Source organism: Sapajus apella, unplaced genomic scaffold, assembly GCF_009761245.1.
Source record: "Sapajus apella isolate SASKATOON/1434 unplaced genomic scaffold, GSC_monkey_1.0 scaffold3, whole genome shotgun sequence".
Taxonomy (NCBI): domain Eukaryota; kingdom Metazoa; phylum Chordata; class Mammalia; order Primates; family Cebidae; genus Sapajus; species Sapajus apella.
Genome location: NW_022436943.1, coordinates 63,045,690 through 63,058,292, shown reverse-complemented (window position 1 = coordinate 63,058,292; position 12,603 = coordinate 63,045,690). Strand labels below are relative to the sequence as shown.

Here is a 12,603-nt window from a genome sequence, read left to right as displayed (position 1 = left end):
CCAGCATTTTGGGAGGCCAAGGCAGGTGGATCCCCTGAGGCCAGGCATTTGAGACCAGCCTGGACAACATGGCGAAACCCTGTCTCTACTAAAAATACAAAAATTAGTTGGGTATGGTGGCGCAAGCCTGTAATCCCAGCTACTGGGGAGGCTGAGGCAGGAGGATTGCTTAAACCTGGAAGGCGGAAGTTGTAGTGAGCTGAGATTGAACTACTGCATTCCAGCCTGGGCGACAGAGTGAGACTCCATCTCAAAAGAAAAAAGAAAGATTTCATAGATGAATTATGTCAAATTATGAAGCATTCATTGGGAGGCAGTATGCCGTCTATCAGTCAGATCAAGCTCCCCTAACAAGATACCACAGACAGAACAGCTTAAACAGCCAATATTTATTTCCTCATAGCTCTGAAGACTGGGAGTCTGAGATCAGGGTGCCAGCCATGGTGATTTTCTGGTGAGGGAGGGCCGTCTTCCCGGCTCGCAGATGGCCACCTTCTTGCTGCATCCCCACGTGGAGGACAGAGGGAGTTCTGGTGTCCACCCCTTCTTACAAGGGTACTCATCTCCTAAAGGGGCTCCACCCTCATTGCTCCATCTAAACCTAATTATCTCCCCAAGGCTCCGCCTCCTAAAGCTGTCCCATTGGGGTTAGGCCTTCAGCAGATGCAGTTGGGGAAGTAGGGAGGCAGTTCAGTCCCTAACAGATGCCCTCTATGGAGTTTGCTCTCTGCAGCCCCTGCAAATAGTCAGCATGAGCTTCTTGTACAGTGCTGGTACTTGGTAAACTATTCTTTTTATATTATTAACAAAGGTAGAAAAACAGATTTAGGGCTGGACACATTAGAAAATGAAAAAGTCAAGAGGATTGAAAATTATACCAAGACTTTAAAATGTCTGATGAAATGGCTTGTTTTTGTTTGTTTGTAAATGGCTTTATAGAACGGAACTGCATTTTTCTTTTTAATCAGTGGATAGAGGGTTACCTAGGTTCTGACTTCTTTTTTCCCAAGAAGGGGGTTTGGCAGAACAAGTGGTGCCTAGCACCTGTCCTCAGAACACTTGGGACTGGATGCTACGCCAGGGGCATGTCTAGCCATGTGGCCTCCAGGCAAGAGTGAGGGAACCGTGACCGTGGTTTCTACCACCGCCTGCTGGTGTCGTCTCAGTCCGGAGCAACACTGCGGAAGGCTTCCAAGTGGAAAGCCTGGCTTTTTGTGTTTTGGTTGTTTGAATTTATGTGTTCAACGCGGACCTACTTTGTCCTGTTGTTACTGTGCCTCTGCCTTTTGTTGCAGAGGGGACCGGGGCGTTCTCTCTGCCCTTCTAAGGTCAGAGAGAAAAATTCAGCCAAATGGCAATTTGGGACTTGCAGTCTGGGAATACCTTCTTCTATCTTTTGAAGTAAAACCAAACCAGACCTCGAATTATGGTTATCAAGTGGTTTGTAAATGTGATGCTGGCCTGGTTCCTGGTCATGGCACATGGCTGTTACTCATGAGATACCCCCTTTATTAATAACAGTTAATAGAAGCTCTGGCCAGTTGTTTACGTAGTATGTGGCCGAAAGAGACAGCGAATCTCTAAGTTAAGTCTTACAGAGGAAACTAGATTAAGTTTTATGGAGGAAAATGTAGGCTTGAAGAACCTTCCAGAGCTTGGTCCATGGTTGGGTGCCTTGCGACATGCAATTCAGTCTGAGGAAGCATGAGGCCATCGCTGTGGCCTTCTGTGGCGCAGCTGTAAACTCAGAGCCAGAGGCTCATTTGTGGCCTCTGGGAACTGGGAGACGACTCCCTGCAGCTCACAGTGTAACACTCTCAGAGACATCTCGTGGGGGACCACATTCTCAGGCGTGGACTTGCCTTAATTATAGTTACTGAAGTTAGACGCCAGTGAAAAAATTCCCAGCAACCCGTGGAGCTGCTGCGTAGACTGGGATCCTGCATGCAGTGTGGGACACAGAGAAGATAATGAATGTTTATTGAGCATTGTCAGATGTTGTGTATAAAGACTGGGCCAGCCACTTTTATTTGCATAGTTTCTATTTAATCTTCACAAAAACTCTATAAAGTAAATGTTATAATTCCCATTTTATAAAAGCAGGTGGGAAGAATGTTCTTGATTAAAGGAGATTGAAGCAATATAACAATAAAATGCTGTGCATGATCCTCAACTGTATCCTGGATTTTAAAAAAGAAGGCTTTTTTGGGACAATTGAGGAAATCGAATGTGTACTAGAAGATAATATTATGTATCAATGGCAAATATATTGAATATGATAATGAAATTGAAATTGTAGCAGAACATTCTTGTTCTTAGGAAATAAATGCAGAAGCATTTAAGAGGGAAAGATCATTTGACTGCACTTACTTTAATAAGGTGAAGGAAAAACAATGTGAATGTGAATCCAGAGAACTAAAGTAAAAGTGTCAAATTATTAAAAATTAGTGGCTTTATACACAATATCAAATATATGGAATCAACCTAAGTGGCCATCAATAGTGGATTCGATAAAGAAAATGTGGTACATATACACCCTGGAATACTATGCAGTCATAAAACAGAATGAAATCATGGCCTCTGCAGCAACATGGATGCATCTGGAAGCCATTATCCTAAACAAATTAACACAGGAATAGAAAAGCAAACACTGCATATTCTCACTTAAAAGTGGGAGCTAAGCACTGAGTCTTCATGTTCATAAAGACAGCAACAAGAGACATGGGGGACTACGAGAGAAGGCAGGGAGTGAGGGGAGGGGTGAAAAGCCAGTTGTTGGGTACTACGCTCGCTGTACCAAACCTCACCATCACACAGTATTCTCGTATAACAAACTGGTACCCCCTAAATCCAAAAGAAAAGTTGGAATTATAAAAAAATTAGTGGCTTTAGATAAAGAGATATGGATCTTCATGTCTCTTCTTGTAACTTTTCTGTAGGATCGATGTTTATCAAAATAAAAAATAACAAGAAAAAGATTTTGTAGAGCACTCTTTTGATATATTATTTTGATTTCTAAGTGAATTTTAGAAATTGTTTCTAAATGAAACATCAGAAAGCAAGTTATTTCCCTTATCTTCAAATTCTTGGGAGATACATATCTTCTTTATATAACTAGCCTAGGGTAAGGGAAGTCACCCACAAAATAGTATATTCTTTTCCTGTGATCCTGATAATACTTGAAATCTCTTATTCCTTGGATTTTTATGTTTAAAACTGGAAGTCCTAGAAGACAGTGGCAAACTGTTACAGGTTTTGAATATATGAACTATTCAGTCAAGTAGACTGAACAACTAGAATAGAAAAACCAAATACCTATAGGCAAAAATATACAGCAAAACCAGATACCTGAGTATCCCCACAGACCCCAAAATACAAGTAGATGTGGACAAACCACGGATAATGACATGGTTTCACCATCTGTACAAGAGGAAGCTGGAAACACACATACACAGGAATCCCCAAACAGCCTTCAGGTGCCCACTGGACAGGGCAGTGGGCCAAGATGAGAACAGCAGCTGAAATGTGAAGGAATTTGCATATTCCAATAGCAGACAAGTGCAAATAATCCCTCTAGAACAAAGCCTCACCCACAGAGAAACTGCTAGGAACAGAGGTGAGATAGCAGAACCAAGGAAAGAAAAGGTCTGGCTGAAACTCGGGGAGGATAACACAGTTAAGTGGTCTAGAAAGTAATTTCTTATATTTTTGAGTACCACCCAAAAACACAGAATACAGTATGTAGATTTACCAGAGCTGGAAGAGCTATCCTGAACGATCTCTCCTAAAAGTTCATAAAAACTAGTTTCGTGTAAAGTTGGTCAACAGAATAGAATCACAGCCAAACTCTATGTAAAGTGATTCTAGTAAAAATGTAAGCAGCAAGACAATATACCTGCAAACCATGAAAGTCTGCCAGAAGAACATGCTCACAAGCTGAGATAAATCACAAAAATCCAGAATGAGCTAAAAGACATGAAGTACAAAAGAATAACCTAAATCTGAATGAGAAAAACTCGGAAATGAGATGGATATAACTCAGGAAAGAGTTTGAAAGATAAGAATTTTTTTTTTTTAGCAATGTAGCTTCTAGTGAGTTAAGTGTATCTGTCAGATACATAAAGGGAAACAGAAGGTGAAAAGAGAGGAGAAAAAAGAATTAAGAAAAATGATTAAAGAGAAAGTGACACATTTAGAAAGTAGGCAAAGAAGATCTAACATGCATGCATGCATGCATACATTCATACATACATTCATTCATATATTCATTCATACATACATACATTCATTCATACATTCATATATACATTCATTCCTACATACATTCATTCATACATACATTCATTCATACATACTTTCATATATACATACATATACACATTCATTCATACATACATTCATTTGTACATACATTCATACATCATTCATACATTCATATATACATACATACATTCATACATACCTACATTCATACATTCATTCATACATTCATATATACATACATGTATACATTCATACCTATATACATTCATTCGTACATACATACCTACATACATTCATACATACGTACATACATTCATTCATACATACATACATTCATTCATACATACATACATACATCTGCTATGAGACTCCAGAGAAGGAAACCAAAACGATGAAACCACAACATGTGAAAAACTGTAATTCACAAAAAGCTTTCTGTAATTAAGGAAAAAACCAAACCCTCGAAACTATTTCTTGAGTGTGTACACAGTGTACATGAGAATCTTGACTTAGAATGACTAGGACATATTCTCGTTATATTACCGGACTTAAAGATTAAGTCTTTTGGGCCTTCAGACCCAAATAGCAAGTGATTTATGAAATAAAATCAGATTATCATTGGACTTTTTGACTGCAGCAGTATTCCAGAAGCCAGTAGAATAGCATATATCTAGACTATATCTAGATACTCATGTGATAAGAATGTGAGCCAGAGATTTTTAGGCCCAGCCACACTAACTTTTAGGTATACAGGGCTTAGACGAATTGGTGTCAACATGCAAGGCTGCAAGGATTACATTCTCATGATTTCTTGAGGATACTGCTAGGGAAGGATAGCCAAAATAACTAGAGACGTTGTCATAAGGGCTTGTGGTGAGCATACAACATGCAGCTGCTTGTATAGCTAAGACCAAATGAGCATTCGAAGGGAGAAGATAGTAGGTCATGGTAACCTGCTCTTGCAGTATCCATCACAATAATTTAAAAGATAGGGGGAACATGGGAAATCATATGCAAAAGTAATTTTTTTTTTTTTTGAGACAAAGCCTGGCTCTGTCACCCAGGCTGGAGTGCAATAGCGTGATCTCAGCCTGCTGTGACCTCTGCCTTCCAGGCTCAAGCCTACCTCCCACCTCAGTCTCCCAAGTAGCTGGAATTACAGGCTTGCACCACCATGCCTGGCTAATTTTTGTGTTTTCTGTAGAGATGGGGTTTTACCATGTTGCTCAGGCTGGTCTTGAACTCATGAGCTCAATTGATCCCCCATTTCAGCCTCCCAAAGTGCTGGGATTGCAGGCATGTGCCACTATGTACAGCGCAAAAGTATTGACGGAGTTTTGCTCTTGTCGCCCAGGCTGGAGTGCAACGGTGTTGTCCTGGCTCACTGCAACCTCCTCCTCCTGGGTTCAAGTGATTCTTCTGCCTCAGCTTCCTGAGTAGCTGGGATTACATGTGTGTGCCACCATGCCTGGCTGATTTTTTTGTGTTTTTAGTAGAGATGGGGTTTCACCAGGTTGGGCAGGCTGGTCTTGAACTCCTGACCTCAGGTGATCTGCCCGCCTTGGCCTCCCAAAGTGATGAGTTTATAGGCATGAGCCACGAGGCCCTGCCCCGAAAGTAATTTTTAAACTGTTCTCTGTAATTTTTTTGGTGGAGATAGTGTTAGTACTTACATTCTGAAACTGTGTCAGTGTGGAATAAAGTAAATGATTAATTCTGTGATAATCTCATTCTATCATCTGAATCTAGTTTTGAACTAAGATTCTCATATGGAAGACAGGAAGTAACTGATGTCAGATATGAGGTTAAGTAAAAATCTTGTAGTCTAGAATTTTAATAAAAATATCAGCAGGAAATCATGACCTATGTGAAAATCTATCAATCTCCTAGCCTTGTACACTGTCCAAGTCTAGAAATTGAGCAGTCTAGCAGCATTGAGCCTTCTTAATGCCCACCTCCCGGTCTTCAACACACCTTCTCACTCAGAGAAACCAGTGCTTCTTGGAGAAAGAACCAGTTCTAGATATGGAGCAGGAAACAGAGCAGGAAGGTGGTCTTGGAGCGTATTGTCAAACTTGCAGCAAAGGAGCTATTAGAGAGCACGGAGATTGTGTTGAAAGGCTCCACCGGAAGAGGTGACCACTGGCAATTTGAGCATCAATAAGGATGCAAAGTGTTTCAATCCGTGAGTTCTCAGTGGTACTAGGGAGAATTGTGCACCCTTGCAAAAAGATGGGGAAGTGATTTATCATTTTGAAAATGGTAAGCAATGAGCATTTATTCTGCCTTTTTAATTTAGACGGTGCAATTGGGTGATCTAGTAACAGTTGATGAGGAGAGTCTCTGTTTACAGAATATTTGAGCTAAGAATTGAGGAAAGGATGATAGAATTAGAATATCATCATTTTGCTATCCCTAATAGATTAATGGGTCGAGACAGTAAGCATCCACATAACAAAATAAGAGACAACCACACATTATGTTCCTCCTGCTGAGAGAACACAGCACCTTCTGTGAATTAGCAGTGTCCCAGAATCACACCTGAGGCTGATCAGCGCTCTAGCTCTGACTACTAATTCACAGGATTTCAGAGGGCAGAAAAGCTTGTTAAACTACGCCGTGGGGACAGAGTTGGCAGTCCAGACTCCAGGAAACCCGGCAGTCCAGACTCCAGGAAACCCTGCAGTCCATTAATTGGTTCCCTCAATAAGTAAATTATCAGGGGGAAAAAGAGATGAAGGTCTGGAGATGGGTTATGGTGATGATTGCACAACAGTGTGAATGTACTTAATGCTGCTGACCTGTACGTTTAAAAATGGCTAAAGTGGCAAACTTTAACTTATGTGCGTTTTACACACACACACACACACACACACACACACACACACACACACACGACACAAAACAAAGAGATGAAAAGGCCATCTGTAGTTTAAGGGAGAGTTAAATGGCATATTTAAAAACAAACAGGCACAGCTAAACCGTAGTTTCATTGCTGCGTGCTTAGGTGGTAAAATGGCAAAGAGAAGCCAGGAAGTGACTAGCAGAAAGTCAGGGTGGTGGGCCCTGTGGGCCGAGGGAGGAAGTCAGCATTGGGATGGCCAGATTGAGGACTTCTGTGGGGCTGGCAAAATTCTGCTTCTGGACCTGTGTGCTGTTTTCTAGGGTGTTGGCTTCATAATAATTCATTAAGCGATACCTTTATTTTTGATGGTTTTGTCAATCAGTGTTGTATTCCACAATGAAGTATTTTGTAAAAGAATAAAGGAATTGGAAACACCTTAGTAATAATACTTTTGCATATCAGACAGCTTTCTCATCTGATGGGATGGAAAAATTATTTTATCCAAGAAGGTTTTCATGAAGGAATTATCCAGAAGATCGAGCCAGGCTGCTGCGTGTGCCCTCTTTGTCTGAGGGATGTGTCTGAGCATAGGGAGCTGTCAGGAAGATTGATAAATTAGTGTTTTGATTTTATTGGGATTGATGCCGCAGATGAAAACTGCCTTCGGGGTTGCCGTTTCTTGACAGTGGGATGAAAGCCTCACCTGCTCTGGTTTCCTTTTCAATTAATTAATTATTTAATTTGGTTTTCTTTCTCTGTGTACTTTTTGGCTTTTGGTTTTGTAAGAGAAATGTCAGCTTTCCCTGCTGACGGTTTCTGTTAGACATGATAATTAAATGTGGCATTTCAATTTCAGTATGGGAAATGGTGATCCCTAGTATCACAGAATGAGACGAGATGGTAGATGTCAGCTAATCAATTTGGTTTACGGGACAGGAACCCGAGTCCCAGGAAGGTAGAATGATTTGTCCAGGGCCTCACACAGCAGCACCAGAGTCCCTGCCTGCTGTTACCCACTCCCTCCTTCCCTCTGGGCAGAGGTCCCCAACCTTTTTGGCACTGAGGACCAGTTTTGTGGAAGACAGTTTTTCTGTGGACCGGGTGGTGAAGGGATGGTTTCGGGATGAAACTTTTCCACCTTGGATTATCGGGCATTAGATTCTCCTAAGGAGAGTGCAGCGTAGATCCCTCATGTGCACAGTTCACAATAGTTTGTGCTCCTATGAGAACCTAGCGCCGCCGCTGATCTGACAGATGGTGGAGCCCAGGCTGGATCTCACTCACCTGCTTTGTGGCTCAGCTCCTCACAGGCCACCGACCAGCACCAGAGGCTGTAGGCCCCTGCCTTAGGGAACAAACAGAACAGTATTTCTAGGTCCATTTTTGTGGTGGCTGTAAACTTCTGGTTTGCTGGGAAGTGAATTTCACAGTTCTTTTGGACAAATGGAGACTTGATTTAAAAAAAAAGTGGGGATATGATAGCAGTTCATGTAAGGAATCTTCCTGTCCTTGTCAGAGAGAAGGGTAAGAGAGAGTGGGCGGCAAACGGGGCCCTTAAGTCATCTGCTGCTTAGGAAGGAACAGGTTGACTTTGGTGAGTAGTGTTCATTTTATCTCATGAACTTGAACACCATGGGGAAAATATGCTGATCTGTATCATAGGGCTGTCCCACTAAACATGCATTCATTAAAACATGGCAGTAAGTGTGTGCCTAGTTTTGGCTATTGTCATGCTACTCTTTTCCCCCACTCTTGTGTTCCTTCCTCTCAGCAGATGGTCTCTTTTCAAAGACCCATGGAGACCATCAGGCAGAAAACTTCTCTGCTTCCTCCTTTTCCTCTGGGATACACTTGCTTCTCCATCTGTCTCGTCCTGGAGAAAGATGGGTTCCTCTTCTCATCAGAGGCAAATTCTCTGACTTGTCTTCGGGTCAGGTATCCTTTCTCTTTGGACTTTTGAACTTGCCCTTGTTTTTCTAGGTCATGGTCCATGGACCACCTGCATCAGTGTCCTTGCTAAAACACAGATTCCTTGGCCCACCCGGCTCTTCGACATCCCTTTCTGTGGGTGCTGGGCTGTGATATGTGTTTCGGACCCGTTCTCTGGGGGATTCTGCACACCAAGCTTTGAGCAGTTTTGTACCAGTCCCTCAGCCAACACGCCCAAATCCTCCTCTAAACCATGGGTTTCTCTCTGGCTGCTCTTTCCTCTTTCCTCTTCACTTTCTCATCCTTCTCGTACTTTTCCACATGTTGAAATCAGGCTTTTAAGCCCACCCCTCTGTGGTTGCCACTTACTCATCCTCATGAGACACCAGTGGCCTGGCAGGCCTCCTGCAGGTGGGAGCTTCTCTCCCCTGGCCCTTGCCATGCCACACGGACCATTTGTTCCCGACTCTCCTTCACCGCTGCATCCCACCTATGGATGTTCCTAACAGTTTTGTCCTTAATTCTTATCTTACACCATATTGTTCCTAAATAATTTCATAGGCTCTAACATGATGGTAATGACTCTGAAATGTCTATTTCTGTCCTGAATTCCACTTTAATGTTTTTAGCTGGCTTCCTGACATTTTCCCAAAAGCACCTCCAATTCAGCTTATCCAAACTCTGATGGATGTCATTCTCTCCAGAATGGCTTACCTTCCTATGTTTCCTTTGGTGGCGAAAGCCATCATGATCTGCCCGGAAGTGCTAGTGAGGGGCCTGGGGCTGTTCTGGACGGTTTCTCACTGCTGGAGTTTCATCCCCAAGGCTCGTCTGTTCTTTCTCTAAGTACCCCTCCATCCTCTGTCCCTCTTTGCCTTGGTACCCATGCAAAACGCCTTTTATCTGAGCCATCACAGGAGCCTAGTCACTCTTCTCCCTGTCACTAGCCTGGCACTGTTGAATCCATCTTCTATGGAATCAGTCTTCCAGTATGTATTAGACTTTTCTCAAAAACAAATGTGCTCCTCACTTTGGTGTTTAAGGCTCTATGTAATCTGGTCCCAATCTCTCTCCCTCTCCCTCTGCGCTCCCTCCCTCGTCCTTCATCTGCGCTCTTCCCTCGAATGTCCATCCCTCCCTCCTGCAAGCCTCGTGTGTCCTCTCCCTCCATGTCCTCTCTTGACAGAGCTCGCTCTTCCTGTGTCTCCCCCGCAGCTGCCCTGTGCTCTCTCCTTTCCCCGTACACAGCGGAGCCTGGTCAGAGCAGATTCTTGGCATACATTTATCAAGTGAGGGACAGAAGGGGCACTGCAAAGGCCACCAAATGTTCCACACCCTGAGTTCAGAATGGGAGAGCTGTCTGGCTGTGATGATCTGGTGTTGCTTTCTGAACTCTGAATGGTCTTTTAAAAATTTTTTTATTTTTATTGTTGAGACACAGTCTCACTCTGTCACCCAGGCTGGAGTGCAGTGGTGCTGTCTCAGCTCACTGCAACCTCTGTCTCCTGGGTTCAAGCCATTCTCCTCCTGAGTAGCTGGTATTATAGGAGCACACCACCACACCCAGCTAACTTTTGTATTTTTAGTAGAGACAGGATTTCATCATGTTGGCCTGGCTGGTCTCAAACTCCTGACCTCAGGTGATCCACTTGCCTTGGCCTCTCAAAGTGCTGGGATTACAGGCGTGAGCCACCCACCGTGCCTGGCCTGAATGAAGGGTCTTTGAACAGGTCCTGACTGAAGATGAGCTGGACACCACCAGCAGGGATGCAGGTCACAGGGTGGCCCTGAATAAAGGCCGGTCTGGATAGCTTAGAGAACGCAGGAGCAGGAGGGGATCCCTGTGGGAATGGCAGGCCCAGGTGGGCTGTGGAAGGCCTGAAGTTCCAGAAGTAATTTGGGCTTTGTTGAAAGATAGTGGAGAGCGCTGACAGCTTTTTAAAAGAAGGCTGGTATGATGGGAAACTGTTTTAAGAAGGTGAGTGGGGCTGGGTGTGGTGGCTCACACCTGTAATCCCAGTGACTTGGGAGGCAGAGGTGGGAAGATTTGAGCCCAGGAGTTCGAGACTAGTCAGCACAACAAAGCAAGACCCCATCTCTACAAAAAATAAGCAAAATGAGCTGTGCTTGGGAGGCTGAGTTGGGAGGATTGCTTCAGCCCAGGAATTCCAAGCTGTAGTGAGCTGTGTTTGTGCCACTGCACTCTAGCCTGGGCGACAGAGTGAGACCCTGACTCAAAAAATAAAAGCAGCTGAGTGGGCTAGATTTGGAAGTGTCATCTGAGAGTCACCTGAGCATGGCAGGTGGTAAGTGTAATCACTCAAGGGTGAGGCAGGCAGGAAGGTCTTAACCAGGAGTGTGCCAGGTGGACATGCAGTGGGGGAGACCCCATAGCTTGGGAGGCAGAATTCTTCCGAGGATGTCCTCTCCCCGGGGCCCCTGTATGCTGTCACCTTTGGACGATGCTGGGTTTGCAGCACACAATTTAGTAGCAGGTCAAGTAGTTTCGTGAGCTCCCATTAGAATCTCTTCTGTCACCTAGAAAAGTGCAGTTCTTTTTGCCTGAAATGCCTTATGTTTATCAGGCGAAAGACAAACTGCTTGTGGAAAGTTGGAATCAGTTCAGTTCTTTGTCCAGAATGGGAGACTGGTGTGAAAAAAAATTTCTATTTGGCATTTCATTATATTTTGCTTCTTCACAATTTAATGATAACGGATGCTTCCACTTATCATTGTGGTCAGGAATTAATTTTATTCGAGAGCCATCGCTCTTGAACACATTATATTCACTTTCATAGCCTGCCCCTTCCACCGTATTGTACTCTGAAATTGGGACAGTTATTCAGTGTCTTTGTCCTCGTCTGCTACTGCTCTTGAAAATAAATACTAATTTTTGGAATTCGTAGTCTTATTTTTTAAAGAACAGTGACTCATCCTGAATTACCCAGAATTCAAAGACAAAGGTGATTGGAATCTTAATGCCATAATATTTCTTTTTTTATTTGCAATTTCTACATGCCTGAGTTTTTCCCACAATCATGTGTTACTAGGAAGAAGGCCAGGGATTTCATGGAGACTTGGGTTTTTTCCTGAGAACCCAGGGGCCGGGGAGAGCAGAGGTCCTGGCTGAGTGCCCAGTGGTTTGGGGTGGGTGTTGAGGCACCGCCCGGGCATCCCCTGCACAGGGAGGCGGTAAGGAGGGGCTGCGGCCTCCCTGCCAGTGAGTCCTGAGCATGGGAGGCGCACCTGCACTTTGGTCTTTCCCCTGCCTCACCCTCATCTCCTGGGCAGGGCTGGAGCCTTACTTGTTTTTAGTTCCCAGCTCCTGGTGGCTGCATCCTCCCCAGTACTCTCGCTGTTCTTTCTGCCTCAGGAGCAGCTCTGTCCCATTCAGCTGGAGGTTCTTCCTTTTCCTCTTTACCAGGAAACACTGGAACTCCTGAGGCCTCCATCCGAGGCCCTCTTACACTTCGTTCCTAGGCTCTGTCCTCCTCTGCTCACGTGGCTCAGCGCCCCTCCGCCCCCAGTCACCCCCTGCCTGTGGGCTCCTGATTTAGGGGGCTGAG

The 12,603-nt window shown here is 44.0% G+C and overlaps 1 protein-coding gene across 4 annotated transcripts in view; it reads left to right on the top strand.

The window, feature by feature from the left end:
* Window positions 1–12,603, top strand: part of TRAPPC9 (trafficking protein particle complex 9) — a 701,893-nt gene that overhangs the window by 196,510 nt on the left and 492,780 nt on the right. The window lies entirely within an intron of this gene.